This window comes from Solanum pennellii, chromosome 10 (genome assembly GCF_001406875.1).
Source record: "Solanum pennellii chromosome 10, SPENNV200".
NCBI classification, from domain to species: domain Eukaryota; kingdom Viridiplantae; phylum Streptophyta; class Magnoliopsida; order Solanales; family Solanaceae; genus Solanum; species Solanum pennellii.
The window spans coordinates 52,951,421-52,974,216 of NC_028646.1; the positions used below are offsets into that span (position 1 = coordinate 52,951,421).

The 22,796-nt window shown below is 35.0% G+C and overlaps 1 long non-coding RNA gene across 2 annotated transcripts; it reads right to left on the reverse strand.

Moving 5' to 3' along the window:
• Positions 1-1,838: 1,838 nt before the first annotated feature.
• On the reverse strand, positions 1,839-5,695 carry LOC107001670. Of its 2 annotated transcripts, XR_003574757.1 has the most exons (4): positions 5,597-5,695; positions 5,317-5,379; positions 2,329-2,630; positions 1,839-2,151 (listed from the first exon to the last, which is right to left on the reverse strand). It is a non-coding gene; the product is annotated as an uncharacterized LOC107001670 (long non-coding RNA). The 2 variants fall into 2 exon arrangements; XR_001454434.2 differs by lacking the exon at positions 1,839-2,151 and having other exon boundaries at positions 2,201-2,630.
• Between the last annotated feature and the right edge of the window lie 17,101 nt (positions 5,696-22,796).

Here is a 22,796-nt window from a genome sequence, read left to right on the forward strand (position 1 = left end):
AAGCGATCTTTATATCTCTCAACTATGCGCCCACAAAAGACTAGCTAGTGCTTTTTCCACATAAAGGACAAAAGAATGACCCTATTCCATGTTAAGTTCTCATGATCTATGTCGTTTAAAGATTACCCCCACAAATGAATGTAGAACTAGGTCTTCCTAAGGGTGTATTAATTAGGGTAGGTGGTGGAATGGGACACCATCTATGTATTGCACAAGTAGGAATTTTGAGGGAGTCTTGGCGTGTCCTTGTATTCTCAATGAATGAATGGGTTTCTAAATGATATTTATCAAGCATGATAGTTTTATGTTTAAGGTTAATGAAGTATGTTTGTCTTATATCAAATGTTAATGAAGGTTATATGACTTGTTGAATTTGATGTGCCAAGTCTAGGGTGGTTCTAAAGCAGCACTAAGTGGGAGTAGTAGAATGGAATTCTACTTTCACATTGCACTAGTGTAACTTAGAGTTATCATATGGGATGATCTTTTTGTGAAGTCCTTAAATGCATGAATGTATCTCTTGTAATGAATTTTGACTTGTTGAGTTTTGATGAAAAGGCAATGTCCTTTATTTTTGTAGTCTTAAGGAACACTTCGGTGTGTAATGAATAGTTTGTATGGGCATTCTCTTCATGTATTACCTAGGCGGGTCTTAGGATAACTTTGGATAAAGAGTCGAAATGGTTAATGGGTTACTTAATGAATATATTCATGTGTTGAGAATTAAGGGAGTATTACCTTACATGTTAATGATTGACTCGCATGATGTCTTTTACACTTGGTTCATGAAGTTTTATAAAAATAGCATGAAAACATATTTCAACTAAATTGTCCTGTTTAAAGCATTTTTGCATGATTGTCATACTTAGTGCTTAGTTGTACTAACTCCATATTCTACTCTATCTCTACAAGTATAAGTGTTGGAAAGTGAGGATCTTAGAGTTGAAGCTTAGGTAATTATATTATTCTCTCAAGACTCTTTGTATCTAGTTTTCTTTCATTAACAACTTTGCATATATCTTTCTGTCGGTGTAAAGGTTGTGACCTAATGAGAATGAGATGTGTTAAGATGTGTAGTGATGAGACTTAGTTGTTCTTACGTTTTATAAAAGAGTTCCCTTATCTACTTCATGTGAAAAAATTTAGTTCCACACTATCTTTCATACCTATGTGATGAATGAATGCTAAGAGGATTTAAGACGTCTTCGAGGTGGAATACGCCGATTACGACTAGGGAGTGCTCTCGGGTCGTAACACCATAGCACTGGTAACAATGATGAGAAAGGAAAAATTAACTATAGACACACGGGGTGGATTTCGTATCAAGTTTATTTTTGGAGTATGGTTTGAGCCATGTATAGCATAAACAACCAAAAATCCGTAAGGAGCTGTAATCAGGTGATTTACCAAGTAATAGTTGGAATAGATAATGATTATCTAGGTGAGAGGTGGGTAGACGGTTGATATGGTAGGCAATATGATAACACCTTAAAGTCCAAAATTTAGGTGGAGGGATGCATCATTGTAAGATTGTTTTTGCAGTTTCGACAAAATGTCGATGTCGTCGTCCTGAAAGTGCAACTCATTGAGGTGTATAAGGTTGGGTGGTGAGGTTTCAAAATCATGAAGTGAGAGATAAGGTTCAAGGCTTTTATACTCTTCTCTGCCAATAGTGTAGATTAATAAAACTTTGGTGTCAAAATATTTTTCCATCAGATAATGAAATGGAAGATCTGTTTGACTTCACTTTTTTTAATGTGTAAAGCCAAGTGTATTTTGTGTATTGATCAACCAAAATACAATAGTACAACTATTTTTAAAAGATAATACAATTGATAGCCCACCATAATTCAATAAAAATAATTTGAAGCGGCTTAGAGCTACACAAAGATAATTGGGTAAAAGGATGCCGATGAAATTTATTAGATAAGTAAGAATTACGATAAAAGAGTTTGTGTAACTCATAAAACAATAGCGAGAATTTATTTAAAATAAACCTAATAACCCTAGAGTAAGGATGACCACGATGTTGATGCCAAGTAGTGAGAGGAGTAGATGTGGAAGTCATGTGAGCTTGGGGATATGAGACAGGCCATCATACATTCCATTGTTCGTTCGCCCGTGCACCAGCGATTTCTGTGTTTTTAGATTCTTAACAACAAAGTCAAAAGGAAAAAACTTCAATGGACTTCAAATTATATTGAAAAAATTTAGAAATAGAGAGAATCTTGCATTTATGGATGGGCACACAGAGTATGTGTTAGCATACAACATTATTTGATGCATTTATTTGAGTAGAACCAGTGTGAGAGATGGGAATTTTATTACCATCACCATTTAAGACATCCTCATTACCATAGTATTGTTGTAGGTTGTCTGGCTACGTTGTGCTGTGTTGGGTGGCGCCTCAGTCGACTATCCAAGGGTTGGTGGCGGCAGTGAAGCCAGCAGCATAGTTGGATTTAGCTTCAATGTTATTGAGAGACTTTGAGCAGATGACATTAGCGGTGTGGCCACCTTCATTACATAGTTGACATTAACTAGCAGAGTTTGGAGTTTAGTTGGACTGCCACTGTGGTAGGGCGTTCGGACTTGAATTCTGGTGCCATTCTTGAGAATTATTTCTCTGCCTGCAAGTGTTGCAATTATTTGCGTCAGATTTAGCGACAATGGCAGTTATGAGGCTGGATAGTTTCTTAATATCCTCGTGGCTAAGAAAGAGTTCAAGGTCCAACAATTTTTCAAACAATTCCTTATAGGAAACAGATGTATCAAGTGCAAGTATGGCAGATGATATATCTCGAAAGTCAGGGCCTAGACCACTAAGGTTTTTGACAATGAATTCAAGGTTGTATAAAGGAGAACCAACAGAGGCTAACTCATCTGTAAAATGCCAAATAGTATGAAGATATTCGATAAGGAGTGAGAGTATTTGGTGACACGATCAAGTTGATCACGCAAACTAAAGACACAAGTTTGGGATCTATTTGCGTGAGTGGTATGCAGAGCATCCCAAGGTAATTTAGACGAGTTGGCGGCAGAAACAATGGAGGTTATAGTGGGTTCAACCGAATCTATGAGGGCCTTTCAGATGAGTTGGTCCTGATAGAACAAAGTTGAGAAGGCAGGATTGGAAGATTTGGTAGTGCCAACAGCGATCTTGCAAGTGAGAGCTGGTGTGGTCCCATATAGATGACCAAAGACGTTGTTGCCATACATAAGCATGGAGAATTGCTCTTTCTATGTAGCGAAGTTGTGCCCACCACTGGGATTGATAAGTAATTGGGATGAAGGATTGAATTGAATGATGTTGGTGGTACCCGTTGTGTTGTCACCATTAACAACTCTGGGATTGTTGGTATCGTTATATTGGTCACTGTTGGTAATCATTCTTATATGCGTGAGAGACGCTAATCATTCTTATCTGCACGAGACACGCACAGAATAAGAAGAAAATTTGATCGTTCTTATTAGAGCTTAAAGAGCCCTTAGACCATATAACCAGTGAGTAAGTGTTGAAAGAAAATACTTTGTTAATGAACTTAAAAGAGTATTAAATAGAATTACAGAGAGAACAAGAAAACTCCCACACAAACACTAACAACGTAATATAAATAAACAATTACTGTTGTAGTATCCTAACTTAATTGAAGTTTAGTCTCTGCATAAGTCTGAGTATGTCGATTAATCTCCGACATAAGGATTTGGATATCCTGAAACTAGATCATTGTATGTCCAGTAAGACCCAGGGGGGCAGCCAGCCGATCTTTTGGTGATCCGTCCTACAATAAGACTTGCCAAAGACTTGTCATATCCAACATGCGTGACAAAAGTTGATTAACTTCCAAGGCCAATTTAATTGTTAAATCATAGTATTATTAAGTGCAAATTTAATCTTTCATCAGCTTGATAATTTTGTTAAAGTTATTCTTAAACTCTTGTCTAATCCTTGACGTTCTTTCATGCCTAAAAGACAACTATTTACTCTCATGAATAGCAACAATATTGTTAACTCTGTTAATTATTCTATATCTAAAGAAGATATGATTTTACAAAATTGGTCTATTCCAAAAGAACCTATTAATAAAATTTACCAAATAGGTAATTTTAATTTATTTAAAAGTTTTAATATAAAAACTTGTGAATCTACTTCTGCATTTAATAATTCTTTAGAAACTATTAAATTGTTAATTGCTGCTGACATTGACAAGTATAGAAAGGAATTTAAATTCCTTCATTTTGGTCTTGTACAGGTTGCTGTGAAACCCCTCATCCGTAAAGGTTTAAATATTCCTTTTTGTTTAATGCTTAGAGATGCTAGACTTCTCAATGTTGATGATTCTTTATTAGGGATCTTAGAGAGTAATCTTGCTCAGGGGCCGGTTTACTTCAATTGTTACCCTAACTTCTCTGTGGAAATTGAAGATCCCAATATTCTTGATACTCTGACTCTTAATGTCAAAACCAAGAACATGAACAGCAAGCTTGGAACCAGAGATTTAGCTGTAATATATCGGGTATATTACAAGCTAATGAAGACCACTATTGCCCCTAAGGCAATTAACTCTAGTCCCAAAGGTGTTACTATGCTTATGGAATCAAACCAAGAGCATAGCACTACTTTTGTGCCTAGGATGTTAAAGTGGAAGGAGATCCTTTCCGACGAAAGCTGGAAATTTGAATCAATCACCGAACCTCTTCCTCTTCAACCCTCTAGGTCTTTTCTTGAAAGTATTCTTCAATTTTCAGATGGATCGGTTAACCTTAAGTTTCTTAGATCCAGTTCTTTCAGCATAGAGTCTTCCAGTAAGAGAATGTCTATGGCTAGACCTTCTACTTCAAAAACTCGGGAGGGAGATGAAGATTTATATGAAACTACAGAAGTTTCCGAACTACAAGGTAAATTCCGGGGGGTTCATTTCACCCAAACCATTCCCAAAGTTTATTATGACTCTTCTTTCGCAGGTAGTCCTACTTCTAGTGAAATGAAAGCTCCTTCTAATAAGAAAAAGGATTCTATAGGAACTATTAAGTTAGTCGACAAGTTCACTCCTGACTTAAATAGGATTAACAAGTGGTGGATAAGCCCGAAGCATGCCTTTTTTTTAAAATCTTGGTATGTGGATACATACACTATGGATCAAAGAGTCTTGTTCAAAGACAAATGGTTTAAAGATATAAAGTGATTCAAAACGGAAATTGAATTCTTCAAATGGTTTGAAGCTACTGGACAAATCGGTGAATGCAATTAATCGCTTCAGGTTTTAGTTAACAAATGGCAAAACAAAGACAAGGTTGTCGAGAGTGTTACTCCACCTCTTGAAGGCATAAATATTCCCTATAGGAAAGATGTCCTGAAAGCAGCACCCTTCAAAAAACCTTCAGTACACAAAGAAAAAGACTTTGTTAATGTTGAAGAAATAAACAAAGTCTTCGAACAGAATAATTATACTAACCAAGTCCTTCATGTTGTCTCAAAGCAAATTGAGGACTCAAAGTATAAATATAGTGGTACCAGCCAAATTGGTAACAAACCTGGCTCTGAAACCATAAAAGACATCTTAAGAGCGGAAAATAAAGAAGACAAGGAACTTACAGAAGAAAGGCTTTATTCCATAATATATTGCATAATGTTTACATAGAAAGAGAGCATTCAAGAAAATTTTGTGTTGGTGAATTTTCTGATGCTTTTAATCATTTATTACACTGCCTTATATATGCAAAATAAGATAAGAAAAGAGATAAGGAAAATCGCAGAGGTTGATTTTTATTGGCTCTCCCTTCTCCTCCACTGCTTTTGCTTTTGAAAATGCAAGATAACTCTTTTATTTTGCTCCACTTCTTTTGCTTTTCAAAAGTATGGTGGCAGTCTGTTATTGGAAGGGAACCTTTTCCTTTTGTCTTTAAGTTTAGTAAAGGTTTTGTCGCCTTTGGCTACTGTTAGAGATAAGATCCTAATCAGATGTTGATTGGATCTCCTTGGATTTTTGTGAAGAATTTCATTCCTTCATTTTAATCATATTAACAAAGATTCCATCTCTTTGAGACTCCTTTGTTTCTTTCTTAATAATTCTGACCCTTTAGATCTCTATTAGAAAGACTAATTATTCCGGTTTTAAGACCTCAATTAGAATATTAATCAAATGGGTTTAGGTATGAATTTGCTAAAGACTTTGGATTTAGCATGTCACCATTATCATCACTTTGAGAAGATGCTTCCTCAAGAAGTTGATTAATAGCAACGTCATCGCATTGTCATCCAATTCAGACAGAGCCTTTTCAAGTCTCTTCTTTAACTCACTCTTTGAGGGTGAGGCCTTTGAAATTGTCTTCTTGTTTGAAGACGTAGGTGTCTCCTTTTTAGCCGGAGACCAGCCTTTGACTCGAATTTCTTTAGAATGAAATATAATCATGTCAAAATCTGCAATAACAAACGTCCAACTTATGATGTAAGATAAACGCTTCTTAATGAAAAACTTATAGAGCTTTATGTTCTCTGGTAGTGTAGATATGCCTTCGTCAATTTGAAATTGAGGATATTTTTCAGCAAATTGTCGAGGCATGACTTGTTTATTCCCCCCAAAGCAGCTCCACCATTCGTAGAACCACCTTGGGATAGTAGAAGCTGCAACTTCTGGACAATATTTTACAAACCAAGTGTGGGTTGTTGGTCTAACGTACAAGAAGTTTACCCAGGCATTCTTGTAGTCATACCAATTGTAGGTTTGTGGATTGAATCTCTTAGAGAGATTGATGGGAGTCTTCAAATGGTCTACTAGCCAGTTGTAAGGAGATAAAATCTTTTTGATAGTGAACTTGGAGTAGGCAATACTATCTGGGTCAGATTTTTCTGCTAACTCATGTTCGATTTCGACTGATCCTGTATCTACAAGGATGAATTCGAAATATCTTCTGGTTTTCAAGGAATTGTCTGTTTCCACATAATTCCTATTTGTATATACATGTTTCAAAAGATGCTTTATCTCATAACCTTCATAATCCTTGTCCAATGCAAGGATGGGGAAAACTTGTAGAGAAATCATCTCAAATTTCTCTTTCTCTTTGGGAGAATGTTTTATACTATTTTGGGAGACAGCTTCCGCAAAACTTTGGGGTTGTTTCATAGTATAACAGTCACTTGTTTGTTTTTGAGAGAATCTAAGTTCTCCGCTTGGTGAAGAAGAAGAGCTGGGCTCTAGTTCCTATGAAAAAGGTTTCTTTAGGACCAGCATCTTTGATGAGCAAATCTGGGGATGTTCAGGTTGAATAACTGGCGGAAGGTGAACCAAAGCTGTATACCTGTTTAATTCAGGCCTTATTGCAAATGGGCCTGTAGTTCTTGCTGGGTTGTTTGAGTTGGTTTTAGCTGGTTGCTTTCCCGCTATGGGCCTGATCTGAGGCCTGCTCATATTTGCCCTGCAAGAATTCTCTGGTTAGAAAGCCTGGCAAAGAATTATTCTCACCTTTGATAAACTCGATTTGAAAATCGAAGCTGGACAACAATGCTTGCCATCTGGCAAAAATTTGTTTTTGAACAATATTTTTTACATCCTTCTGGAGGATTTCTTTAGCAGATTTGCAATCTACTCTAAGTAAGAATTCTTTATTGACTAAGTCATCTTGAAACATAGTTGTACAAAGAACAATAGCAAGAATCTCCTTTTTGATCGTGCTATAATTCGTTAAGGCAGAATTCCAGATTCCTAAAGTATAGCGGACTAACTGTTCTGGCGAATTGGAGTCTTTCCTTTGCTTAAGAATACCACCATATCCGATATCAAATGCGTCAGTCTCGACTATCATAAAAAAATAAGGGTTAGGAATACCAAGGCAAGGAAGGTTTTAAACCATATTTTAAAGAAGAATATCAGCATTGGTTTGTTCATCACTCCAAGGTGAAGGATTCTTCTTTAACCTGTCAAAGAGAGGTTTACAAATATGCCTAACTTTTGGAATAAAATCAGCTACATAATTGAGACTTCCTAGAAATCTCTGCAACTGAGTTTTATCTAAAATGACATTGGGAAACTTATCAGAAAACTCAATGGATCTGCAAAGTGGTGTATAAGTGCCTTGATAGAGATCATGTCCCAAAAATCTGATTTTTCTTTGAAATACTTTAATCTTTTTAGCACTAATGACTAGTCCATTGTGCTTAATAATTTTAAAGAAAATGTTTAAATGTTTAAAATGAGAATCAATGTCCTCGGAAAAGATTAATACATCATCAATATAAACAATTGAAATATGGCTAATATGATTGAAAATAGAATTCATAATATTCTGAAATTCTGAAGGGGCAGTTTTAAGTCCAAAAGGCATGACATTCAATTCATATTGTCCAAAGGGGACATTGAAAGCTGTTTTATATTTATCTTGTTCAGCAATTTGAATTTGCCAAAAACCAGACTTTAAATCAAATTTGCTGTAAACATTAGCTTTAAAAGTTCGTTTTAAAAGATCAATTTTGTTAGGAATCGGGTAACGAATCCACTTTAAAACTGAGTTTAAAGGTATATAATTAATAACCAGTCTAGGGGAACCTCGTTCTTGTTCAACTGCATTGTTAACATAAAATGCTGAACAACTCCAAGGTGATTTAGAGGGACGAATAATTTTAGTATTCAAAAGAGTATGAATTTTCTTTTTACAGATTTCCATTAAATTATGGTTCATCTGAATAGGCCTAGCTTTTGTGGAGATGGCCTTTTCATTAAATCCATCAATGAATGGTAAATCAATAATATGAGATTTTCTATCCCAAAAAGTGTTAGGAAATTCTGAGCAAATTTCCTTTTCAAAATTCTTTTGAAGATTGTCAATTTTAGCAACCATTTCCGGGGTTTTTAAAATTTGCCCAATTTTTTTAATTTTAATATCGTCTTTCAAAAAACAAATCTGGTTTATTTTGAAAGCAGTTTGTTTACGCAAAAATTTACTTTCTTCAAGAGAAAGCGTCTTGATAAAAGGAAAAGAAATTTCTTTTCCTAAGATTATTGTTTTGATTGAATCAAAATCTGAAATATAAGGTTTAATTTGGGTAATAAAAGGTATTCCAAAAATAATTTCCTCATTAATGTTTTTTGTTATGACAAAATCATTAGCAAGGCAGATACCGTCATTGCGGATATGAGCATTTGAAAGTTTGTAATCTATACAGATACGTTCACCAGTCGCACTGTACAACTTGGTAGTTCCTTTCTGGAGGTACTTGGTTGGAATAAGACCTTCAACAATGCAATTACGATCTGCACCACTGTCTAACAAAGCAATCTTGTTAAGAACAAAGTTAGCATTAACTACTAATTTGATCATAATATGAAAACTCTGAGGTCTTACCTTGGTGATCATACTAATACCTGCATCATTAATACCTTTAGGCGAGGGAGGGGTTGATTGATTAGAAGACTCTTCGTCATCAGAAGTAGCAGTCTCTTTTTCTTTAAGAGATACTTCAGCGTCCTTAAGAAATTGTTTTGCTAAAGCATCAATTTCGATTTTGTTAAGTCTTGACTTAACTTCTTGAACTTCTTCTTTGAGAGAGTTTATTTCTGTTCGAAGATCATTAATAGAAGGTTCTTCCTTTTTGTCAGAAATCCTTTGCATGATTTGTTTCATGCTAAAAGGGACTACATTGTTTGTAATCTCTTTCTCCTTTTGCTTAGTGACAAGCTTTTGAAGTTCCAAAAGATAGCTTCTCCGAGCATCATCATCTTTGATATGCTCAATGGTAGCAAAAAGGATTTCTGCAGAGTCTTCAGAGAGAACTTGTTACCCTAACTTCTCTATGGAAATTGAAGATCCCAATTTTTTTGATACTCTGACTCTTAATGTAAAAACCAAGAACATGAACAGCAAGCTTGGAACACGAGATTTAGCAGTAATATATCGGGTATATTACAAGCTAATGAAGACCACTATTGCCCCTAAGGCAATTAACTCTAGTCCCAAAGGTGTTACTATGCTTATGGAATCAAACCAAGAGCATAGAACTACTTTTGTGCCTAGGATGTTAAAGTGGAATGAGATCCTTTCCGACGAAAGCTGGAAATTTGAATCAATCACCGAACCTCTTCCTCTTCAACTCTCTAGGTCTTCTCTTGAAAGTATTCTTCAATTTTCAGATGGATCGGTTAACCTTATGTTTCTTAGATCCAGTTCTATCAGCCTAGAGTCTTCCAGTAAGAGAATGTCTATGGCTAGACCTTCTACTTCAAAAACCCGGGAGGGATATGAAGATTTATATGAAACTACTGAAGTTTCCGAACTACAAGGTAAATTCCGGTGGGTTGATTTAACCCAAACCATTCCCAAAGTTTATTATGACTCTTCTTTCGCAGGTAGTCCTACTCCTAGTGAAATGAAAGCTCCTTCTCATAAGAAAAAGGATTCTATAGGAACTATTAAGTAAGTCGACAAGTTCACTCCTGACTTAAAAAGGATTAATAAGTGGTGGATAAGCCCTAAGCATGCCTTGAAAAAAGCTTGGTATGTGGATACATACACTATGGATCAAAGAGTCTTGTTCAAAGACAAATGGTTTAAAGATATGAAGAGATTCAAAACGGAAATTGAATTCTTCAAATGGTTTGAAGCTACTGGCCAAATCGTTGAATGCAATTCATCGCTTCAGGTTTTAGTTAACAAATGGCACACCAAAGACAAGGTTGTCGAGAGTGTTACTCCACCTCTTGAAGGCATAAATATTCCCTATAGGAAAGATGTCCTGAAAGCAGCACCCTTCAAAAAACCTTCAGTACACAAAGAAAAAGACTTTGTTACTGTTGAAGAAATAAACAAAGTCTTCGAACAGAATAATTATACTAAAAAAGTCCTTCATGTTGTCTTAAAGCAAATTGAGGACTCAAAGTATAATTATAGTTGTACCAGCCAAATTGGTAACAAACCCACCTCTTCCAAATCAGGTTTCAACTTAGAAACCAATCCTATCTTAAAAATCCATAAGTTTTCCCAGAGGATTTCCCCAAACATGCCAGTGACTTCAATAACTCTCCTGAAATACTTGAAAGGATTAGTGAGCAACTTAAAAAGAGTAAGATTTCTCAAGGTGAAAAGGTTGGAGCTATTAAAGATAGACTTCCCCTCTCCAAAAACCTTTATCCCAGACCCTCTTTTCCTGATATTCAGTTTGAAGAAAACAATATGCACCCCCAGAGTGTCGCAGATGGTACAGGAATAACAGAATGGAATATAGATGGTATGGCTGATGGCCAAATCTATAATAAACTCCAATATATGGGCATGAATATCACTGCCTATAATGGAAGAGTGCCACAGATAAGCAAGCAGCTAACAGGATAGTTGCAGGATTTACTGGTACTCTAAGAAAATGGTGGGACAATTATCTCACAGAACAAAATAAGAATGAAATCTTTGATGTTGTTGCAAGCACAAATGTTGTTAAGATTGAAGTAGGTCAAACTACTACTTCTTTGGAGGTAGTAGAAGATGCAACTTCTGTCCTTCTTTACAGCATTGCTAAACATTTCTGGGGGAACCACGCCTATTTCAAGACAGGAGTTTAGAAATATTAAACAATCTTCACTGTAAGAAATTGACAGATTTCAGATGGTACAAAGATATGTTTATAACAAAAGTCATGCTCAGAGATGACTGCAACAATGACTATTGGAAGGAGAGATTCCTTAGTGGATTACCTCCTCATTTTGCGGAAAACGTCCGATCATAGATAAGAGATCGATGTGATGGTAAAATTCCATATTCAGAAATGACTTATGGAGATCTTACCAGTTTGATTCATTTCGTAGCCATGGAACTATGTACAGATCTAAAGCTGAAGGAACAGCTTAAGAAGGATAAAAAAATTTCAAGTAATGAGCTTGGAAGTTTTTGCCAAGACTTTGGACTCCCTAGTTTAAAACCTCCTTCTACAAAAAGGACTTCCAAAGAAGAGCGATCTGGAAAATCGGCTCCTAAGAGAAGATCCTCAAGAAAGAAAGGATATTCTAAGGATAAGAGAAGTAAGAAAACTTTCACGAAGATAAGTGTTGGACTTGTGGAAAGACAGGACACAAGTCTCCTGAATGTCCTAGAAATAAGAAAAAGGGAAAGAAAATCAATCTTCTTCAAATAGACGAAGAAACTAAAGAAAAGTTTCTGTCTATATTAAACGAAGAAGAAACAGATTCATCTTCAGAAGAAGAAGAAGAAGAAACCGAGGACGATGAATTCCTCAATGTTGCTCAAGACAATGCTCAAGACAGTGGACATGAATGCAATTGTCAAGGAGCGTTTTGTCATTGTGACCATCAATCTATTAGAGTTCTCTCTGAAGACTCTGCAGAAATCCTTTTTGCTACCATTTAGCACATCAAAGATGATAATGCTCGGAGAAGCTATCTTTTGGAACTTCAAAAGCTTGTCACTAAGCAAAAGGAGAAAGAGATTACAAAGAATGTAGTCCCTGTTAGCATGATAAAAATCACGCAAAGGATTTCTGACAAGAAGGAAGAACCTTCTATTATTGATCTTTGAACAGAAATAAACTCTCTCAAAGAAGAAGTTCGAGAAGTTAAGTCAAGACTTAACAAAATCGAAATTGATGCTTTAGCAAAACAATTTCTTAAGGACGCTGAAGTATCTCTTAAAGAAAAAGAGACTTCTACTTCTGATGACGAAGATTCTTATAATCAATCAACCCCTCCATCGCCTAAAGGTATTAATGATTTAGGTATTAGTATGATCACCAAGGTAAGACCTCAGAGTTCTCATATTATGATCAAATTAGTAGTTAATGCTAACTTTGTTCTTAACAAGATTGCTTTGTTAGACAGTGGTGCAGATCGTAATTGCATTGTTGAAGGTCTTATTCCAACCAAGTACCTTCAGAAAGGAACTACCAAGTTGTACAGTGCGACTGGTGAACGTATCCGTATAGATTACAAACTTTCAAATGCTCATATCTGCAATGACGGTATCTGCCTTGCTAATGATTTTGTCATAACCAAAAACATTAATGAGGAAATTATTTTTGGAATACCTTTTATTACCCAAATTAAACCTTATATTTCAGATTTTGATTCAATAAAAACAAAAATCTTAGGAAAAGAAATTTCCTTTCCTTTTATCAAGACGCTTTCTCTTGAAGAAAGAAAATTTTTGCGTAAACAAACTGCTTTCAAAATCAACCAGATTTGTTTTTTGAAAGATGATATTAAAATTAAATAAATTGAGCAAATTTTAAAAACCCCGGTAATGGTTGCCAAAATTGTCAATCTTCAAAAGAATTTTGAAAAGGAAATTTGCTCAGAATTCCCTAACACTTTTTGGGATAGAAAATCTCATATTATTGATTTACCATACATTGATGGATTTAATGAAAAGGCCATCTCCACAAAAGCTAGGCCTATTCAGATGAACCATAATTTAATGGAAATCTGTAAAAAGGAAATTCATACTCTTTTGAATAATAAAATTATTCGTCCCTCTAAATCACCTTGGAGTTGTTCAGCATTTTATGTTAACAATGCAGCTGAACAAGAACGAGGTTCCCCTAGACTGGTTATGAATTATAAACCTTTAAACTCAGTTTTTAAGTGGATTCGTTACCCGATTCCTAACAAAAGGGATCTTTTAAAACGAACTTTTACAGCTAATATTTACAGCAAATTTGATTTAAAGTCTGGTTTTTTGGCAAATTGAAATTGCTAAACAAGATAAATATAAAATAGCTTTCAATGTCCCCTTTGGACAATATGAATGGAATGTCATGCCTTTTGGATTAAAAAATGCCCCTTCAGAATTACAGAATATTATGAATTCTATTTTCAATCATATTAGCCATATTTCAATTGTTTATATTGATGATGTATTAATCTTTTCTGAGGACATTGATTCTCATTTTAAACATTTAAATATTTTCTTTAAAATTATTAAGCACAATGGAGTAGTCATTAGTGCTAAAAAGATTAAACTATTTCAAAGAAAAATCAGATTTTTGGGACATGATCTCTATCAAGGCACTTATACACCAATTTGCAGATCCATTGAGTTTTCATATAAGTTTGCCAATTTCATTTTAGATAAAACTCAGTTGCAGAGATTTCTAGGAAGTCTCAATTATGTAGCTGATTTTATTCCAAAAGTTAGGCATATTTGTAAACCTCTCTTTGACAGGTTAATGAAGAATCTTTCACCTTGGAGTGATGAACAAACCAATGCTGTTATTCTTCTTTAAAATATGGTTAAAAATCTTCCTTGACTTGGTATTCCTAACCCTGATTTTTTATGATAGTCGAGACTGACGCATCTGATATTGGATATGGTGGTATTCTTAAGCAAAAGAAAGACTCCAATTCGCCAGAACAGTTAGTCCGCTATACTTTAGGAATCTGGAATTCTGCCTAAAGAAATTAAAGCACGATAAAAAAAGAGATTCTTGCTATTGTTCTTTGTACAACTAAGTTTCAAGATGACTTAGTCAATGAAGAATTCTTACTTAGAGTAGATTGCAAATCTGCTAAAGAAATCCTCCAGAAGGATGTAAATAATATTGCTTAAAAACAAATTTTTTCCAGATGGCAAGCATTGTTGTCCAGCTTCGATTTTCAATCGAGTTTATCAAAGGTGAGAATAATTCTTTGCCAGACTTTCTAACCAGAGAATTCTTGCAGGGCAAATATGAGCAGGCCTCAGATCAGGCCCATAGCGGGAAAGCAACCAGCTAAAACCAACTGAAACAACCCAGCAAGAACTACAGGCCCATTTGCAATAAGGCCTGAATTAAACAGGTATTCAGCTTTGGCGCACCTTCCGCCAATTATTCCTCCTGAACATCCCCAGATTTTCTCATCAAAGATGTTGGTCCTAAAGAAACCTTTTTCAAAGGAACTGGAGCCCAGCTCTTCTTCTTCACCAAGCGGAGAACTTAGATTCTCTCAGAAACAAACAAGTGACTTTTATACTATGAAACAGCCCCAATGTTTTGCCGAAGCTGTCTCTCCAAACAGTATAAAACATTCTCCCAAAGAGAAAGAGAAATTTGAGATGATTTCTCTACAAGATTTCCCTATCCTTCCATTGGACAAGGAGTATGAAGGTTATGAGATAAAGCATCTTTTGAAACCTGTATATACAAATAGGAATTATGTGGAAACAGACAATTCCTTGAAAACCAGAAGATATTTCGAATTCATCCTTGTAGATACAGGATCAGTCGAAATTGAACATGAGTTAGCAGACAAATCTGACCCAGATAGTATTGCCTACTCCAAGTTCACTATCAAAAAGATTTTATCTCCTTACAACTGGCCAGTAGACCATTTGCAGACTCCCATCAATCTCTCTAAGAGATTCAATCCACAAACCTACAATTGGTATGACTACAAGAATGTCTGGGTAAACTTCTTGTACGTTAGACCAACAACCCACACTTGGTTTGTAAAATATTGTCTAGAAGTTGCAGCTTCTACTATCCCAAGGTGGTTCTACGAATGGTGGAGCTGCTTTGGGGGAAATAAGCAAGTCATGCCTCGACAATTTGCTTAAAAATATCCTCAATTTCAAATTGACGAAGGCATATCAACATTACCAGAGAACATAAAGCTCTGTAAGTTTTTCATTAAGAAGCGTTTATCTTACATCATAAGTTGGACGTTTGTTATTGCAGATTTTGACAGGATTAAATTTCCCTCTAAGAAAATCCAAGTCAAAGGCTGGTATCCGGCAAAAAAGGAGACACCTACGTCTTCAAACAAGAAGACAATTTCAAAGGCCTCACCCTCAAAGAGTGAGTTAAAGAAGAGACTTGAAAAGGCTCTGTCTGAATTGGATGACAATGCAGATGAAGTTGCTATTAATCAACTTCTTGAGGAAGCATCCTCTCAAAGTGATGATAATGGTGACATGCTAAATCCAAAGGCTTTAGCAAATTCATACCTAAACCCATTTGATTAATATTCTAATTGAGGTCTTAAAACCGGAATAATTAGTCTTTCTAATAGAGATCCAAAGGATCAGAATTATTAAGAAAGAAACAAAGGAGTCTCAAATAGATGGAATCTTTGTTAATATGATCAAAATGAAGGAATGAAATTCTTCACAAAAATCCAAGGAGATCCAATCAACATCTTATCAGGATCTTATCTCTAACAGTAGCCAAAGGCGACAAAAACTTTATTAAACTTAAAGACAAATGGAAAAGGTTCCTTTCCAACAACACACTGCCACCATACTTTTCAAAAGCAAAAGAAGTGGAGCAAAATAAAAGAGTTATCTTGCTTTTTCAAATGAAAAAGCAGTGGAGGAGAAGGGGGAGCCAATTAAAATCAACATAAACCACTTGCTGCTCTGCCAACAAATCCTACCTTGGCTCAGATCAAATCCAACAACGAAGAGAAGGCAAAGAAACTTAAAGCCAAGTTTCTTATGCTTAATGTTGTGCTAAATTCTGTGTTTTACAAAATCATGACCTGCAAAATAGCAAAAGAGGTTTAGGATAGGTTGAAAGAAGAATATCATGGCACTGATAGAACATGTCAAATGCAAGTGTTGTACCTAAAAAGAGAGTTAGAGTCCTTGAATTTGCCGGAGGATGAAACAATAAGTATGCTTCCTGGATCTCCTTAATTTTTAATAACATTAGACTTCTTTGTGAAGAATTTACAGAAAAATGAATTGTGTAGAAAGTTCTTGTGACTCTTTCTCGGCGCTTTGAATCTAAGATATCTTCTCTTAAAGAATCCAAGGACTTGGGTAATGTAACATTCCGGAAAATCATATGGCTAATGAAGAGTTATTATGCCCTTAGTATATCCTATTGGGGTACATAGGCACCCCAATTCCGAATATTGAGAAATATTGGGCATAGTATAGAAAAATTGACTAAGAGATATTAGCCAAATTTCTATATACAAATGAGAAATATACTTTTTGGGTTGTCATACCCCAATCCAAGATGGTTGTTCAATAAATGTACCTGCAATGAAGACCCTAAACTAAAATGCTTTTTCCTTTAACTCACAAAAAGGTATGTGGCATTCAAGTGTCAAGCCTAGATACAATGTCACATGATCAATAAAAATGATCATAAAGAGTAAGCAGTCCCCAAGGACATAGTGAGGATCCTTGGGAAAATAAGTAAACATTCCCAAAGGAACAATAAATAATAGTTAGTTAGGTAAGTACAACCAACCCATTTGCAAGCACATGTGCAAGACATGTGAAGAAGCACCAAAGGAGGGGACCACCCTAACCGAATTCGGTAGGGTAGTTAAAGGGACAAAAACGTGCATAAGGGACCACTTCATGTGGGGACTAATTGACTAAAAAATTTTATACTCTAACCTGATTCTCGAAACAGCTAACTAACCTAGGACTAACCGAATTGGATCCATTAGTGCACCCGACAACCTGTGACCAAAACCGGGTTAACACTAACCTAGCACTTGTTAAAGAGACAACATAGTACCTAAACTAGGATGGTCCAAAAGGTTAATTATGGTCCTATCAACTAAGGGGTACTTTATTATTTCCTCTAGATTACCTAACTAATTTATTTAGAAAATTAATTAATTAATTTAAAAGGGCTAAAACAAAAATTACAAAGGAAATTTTCAGATTTTTGTTAAGACAAGAAACGGACAACCTAGTACCTAACCTAGGATGGTCCAAAGAGTTAGTTAAGGTCCTAACAACTTGGGATACTATATTAAGTACCCTAGTATTATTTAATTAATTTAGAATCTTAATAAATTAATTTAAAGGGTCATAACCGAAATCACAAAGAAGTTTCATGTTTCTGTTGAGACAAGAAAAATGACAACCTAATATTTAACCTAGGATGGTTCAAAGGATTAGTTATTGTTATAATGACTTAAGGGTACTTTAGTAATTTACCTAGGTTACGTAATTAATTAAATTAAAGGGGTCAAACCGAAATTCTAATGCTAACCTAGTATAATGCAAGAAACATCCTAGTACTTAACGTAGGATGGTCCTAAAGGGTGGATTATGGTTCCAATGACTTAGGGGTACTTTAGTACTTACCCTAGGTCCCTAAATTAATTAAATTAAGGATTTAATTAATTAATATAAAGTAAAAATGTTGACCTAAACCATACTAAACACCAAAATTTCAGATTTTAGGTCAAGTCAACATTCTCCTAAGTTTAGTCAACTTAGGAGGGGTTTTTAGTAATTAGTCAATTAATTTATTAAATTAACCTATTAAAACCTAAGTTTAATAAGTCAAGGTCTGTTCCTAAGCCTAAAAACTAGTTTCAAACTCAAACAAATACACGACTAAAACCAGAAAACAAGCGCGAGAAAGACAGTGAAAAAACACAAGAAAAAAATAGAAAATTTCTTAGACAATTTTTCAAGGTTTCTTCAAGGTTTATTCAAGGTGGTCTTTGAAGATTATGTTCTAATTAAGTTATGGGTTTTCTCTTATTGAATTCTTCTGCAAGAGAACTTTTTTTCTAATGATTCAAAGATCTTGAAAACTAGGGCTGCTTCCCGTCATTCTTGTCGAACTCCTTTGCCTTGTATCCTTGTAACGATTTCAATGTTGAATAGGCTAGAAATCATGTTGTTGGTATGTGGTGCTTGCTAATCTTAATGTGTATTTTATTGAATAATGATTGAATGAGACTATTAATTGGACTCGTTTGATGCGAAGTGTTATTATGTGAATAAAAAGAATTATACTATGTTAAAGATATGTCCGAAAATGTATTGTATGAAGATGTTACGGTCTGTTGTGCGCAGTTGCTGTTAATATGATGTTATAGAGATGATATATTCATCAAATTCTAATATGATTCTGTTCAAGTTGTTTAAAAAAACGTTATGCCTAAAGTTATATTATAAGGTTAGCTAAAAAGGATCTCCGTAAAATCATAATTTGAGTGAATATTTGCCTTATGTCAATAAAATAACTAACAAAAACATTTTTCAAAATTTATATGTGAATTGTCTATAATGTTATATATAAATAAGTAAAAGATTGGCTTATGTATAATGTATAAAAACATAAGCATGTTGCACATGAAAATTGGCTTATGCCAACAAATATGGTTATGAAATCTATGCCCAATTGTTTATGCCAATACTAATCGTACGCCAATAAAATGGCTAACAATACGTTGTCTAAAAGTGATGTATGTAAATGGCTATAATATTATGTTAAATAATTAAAAAATTGGCTAATGGTTCATACATATTAAATTTAAATATGAACATACGTAGAATTGGCACATGCCAATAAATATGGTTATGTAGTTTAATATTCAAAGGTTGAGGCCAATACTAATCATATGCCAATCTTGTGTAGTTAGAGTATCAAATTATAATATAATCACTTCTAAACTAATTCAATGAACCAATAATAAAGGTCATGCCACTCATTGGAACAACTCCCAACATGCTCTAAAAGAATGACATATGAACTCATAAAACTCTTTGAATGAACTGCTCATCGTCCATAAAAGATGTTATGCATCTACTACATTAAAGTAAGTAAGTAACGTTTGTTATAAAATAATTAAAGGGGTATAAAGTAAGTAAGAGACCAGAATGGGGTGTTAAAGGAAGTGAGACAAGTCTCACTTACACTTAAGCTACTATGTTAAAAGAATACTCACGTATGAAGGTGTTAGAATGTGTGAGCCAGTATCATTAACAACAAAGGATGATATGTAAGGAAAATGCACATTTCATCAATGTAATGTAAGGATGACGAGTCATAAATAGAGTAAGTAAATGTCAACCTTGAAGCAAGCCTCCATAATACTTGAGTCAATACTAGAAGATAAAGAAGAAATGGACATTCACGTTAATGAATGTGGTGACAACATGATAAAAGACTAATGTGAAAGATGAGAGCAATCTCAAATGATCCTAAGTAAATGTTACCAAAACGTACTCACCTATGAGAGTATAAAGATAATGAAGAGACCAGTCTCTATGTACACTGTAATAAAAGTATTGAGACTGATGTATACTTAATAGTAATGATGAGACGAGAATTGATCTACTGAACTATGATGTCCTCATACTAGAAGCCAGCTTCCATGACGTATGAGTTGAATGAAATGGAACTTTATACAGATCACCGATAGGCTAGCTATGAGTGGTGATGCCTTCTTTCGAGAAGGGCGGAGGTTCACGTAACTCTCATGAGATAATACTGTCTGGCATGCCGGGTATGGGTCTCCTTATATCTCCTAGTCTTCGAACCTATAATGCCAATATAGGGGTCTGGCGGGGTTAAATTCCCATGTACGCTAGCATCTTTTGGGTCACTTTGGCCGGTGATTCCACCTCATTTCAGTGTGGTGTAGACACTGGATTTCATGATTCTCACATGATCTATGTCAGTTAAGGTTGGAATTCATTATGGTACGAAAGATAATGAAATGAACGATACCCAAGGTGTTTGTGCAAGACAATCAAGAGGTGAAATCCGATTCAAGTAATTACATTAGGTCATTCTTGGTCATTCCACTTTATGATCCCGATGAGAGTCTTAAACTTCATCCTAGGTATGGTTGGTGTTTACATCAGCCTACGAATGAATGAAATGAATAATGTGATGTACGAATGAACAAATGAAGCAGAATCTATGTTTGCTAAAGAAGGCACTCGGGTTGAGGTCCTATATGTTGGGCCCTCACTTGAGATGTCTTATGCTACATTAACGATTCCAATGTCTCGTGTATATGAAATGTATTATATATAAAATATGAAAGTAATTAAATCAATGGCATGATCAATAGCGAATTGCTTATGAAAGGTAATGAATATATAGTGTAAAGAATGATTCATTATAAGGTAGGGAAATCATTCCTTAGTCCTTGGATTACTTACATCGATTCATTGTGGGTATGGGACTACTATGAATCCTTGCATTTGTAAGTTAAAATAGGACCAAAAGAGTTATTGAACTACACAACAACAAGAAGAAGAAGACTCAAAAATAATCTAAGTGTACAAAGAGTAGCTCTCTGCCTAAGAGGATCAAAATCTCAAATCTTCTCTAGAGTTGTTCTAAAATTATGTTGATGATATTAATCTTTTTAATCAAAAAGAAAATGATTTGTGTCCTTTAAATGCATTAAAATGCATCATATTCATAACAAAATTCACAACTAACGAATAAGTAAAGTCTAATGACTATACTTTCCACAAATGGCATGTTGCTTAGGAAGAGATTTCATTGATCATGCATAGCTTGATCTGTATGTGTGCATACACCCATACTTAGTTCTAGTGGTGTACTAACCCCCTACTATTTACTATTTTTATAGGTGCAGGTCATAGGACAGTTTGACGACAGTTGTAGTTGTTTGGACTTCAACTTTTCTCCAAACCATTTGGCTTGTCCTAATGATTTCAAGGATGCTACAGATTTAGTCTAGCCTTATTTTAAGAATAACTAGTGGATGTTGTCCCTAGAGTTTATTTCACACCTTCCTTTTGAAGCTTTGTAATAAGGCCGTGTTTGGTGAACTATTTATGTTTATTCATCTTAAGTTTCGAATAGATTCTTTATGTTAGATGGTTGTTCTCTTATGTTTATAATAGTATATGATGTACGAATTTAATAATTATATGAAGTACATGTATACTTCATAAATATTAAAAGTTTTAAATTTTTCGCAAATTTAACTAGATAAATGTGATGAATGCAAAATGAGGCTTGTCTGCGACCATTGAGCTGTCAACGACGCCGGTTACGATCCGTATTGCAGAATCTGGGTCGTGATAAACTTGGTATCATACCATGAGTTTAAATTACCTATGAACTAAATCTCAACACAACCACGTTACGTAGTTTCTAGATTATGGTTGTGAAGCACGCCACAATCATGACCTAGAGACTACGCAATGATAGGAAATTCTCCCTTCTTCTACTCTTTATCGTGCTATCTAAAGCATTGACGCTTTGTGTCATTCTAAGTATCTAACTTCCTTCTTGTGTGAGCACGTATACGTATACACACAAGAATTAGGATGGCCAAGTTGTCCAAGACGCCAGAATCAAGATCTAACCTTCCCAAGAAAAGGACATAATGGAAATGCCCAATGTGGACGAAAGACGTGTGGTGAGTGTTGCTTTTCGCATAGAGGTGAAAGCATGGTAATGTCTAAAAGACTTCTATTAGTATTAACGATGAGGAGAAGGATATGTTGGCTTTCATAATAACTCAAGAACACTCCTTAGACATGAATTTGGCTGCATACCAACTCAACAACATGGCTTAGGCATGGATTTGCTTCTTATGTGTTATGCTATAATAGACTATAGAAATAGGGTAGTAAGGCTTCAGCTGCCAAATAAGTTGAGTTATAATGAGAAGGGTGTGGTTCAAATCCAAAAGGTCAAGGCAGATGCTCAACCTCAGCAAAATTCTTTAGCCGAACACCCCGAAAGAAACCAGTTCTATGTGTTGAAAAGAAGAGAGGAACAAGAGAATTCTGTGGATGTGGATAATGGTAACTTGCTTGTCTTATTTTTTCATGTTTCTGCATTATTAGATCCAGGATCTACCTTGTCTATGCTTACTCCTTTGTTGGCTAATCAATTTGACTTACTTCCTGAGATCTTACATGAACCATTTCTAAATAGTACTCCCATAGGAGATAGCGTTATGGCCGAAGGGGTATGTATAGAAGTTGATGGCATAGTGGAAGGTCCCTTTGAAATTAAGTTGGGTGTCATAAGGTTCAAATCTTAAGGCCAACCATATTTTATTTAAGAGGTTACATATACTCTTCCTAATTCTGGTTTATCTGTAAGAAACTCTGAGTTT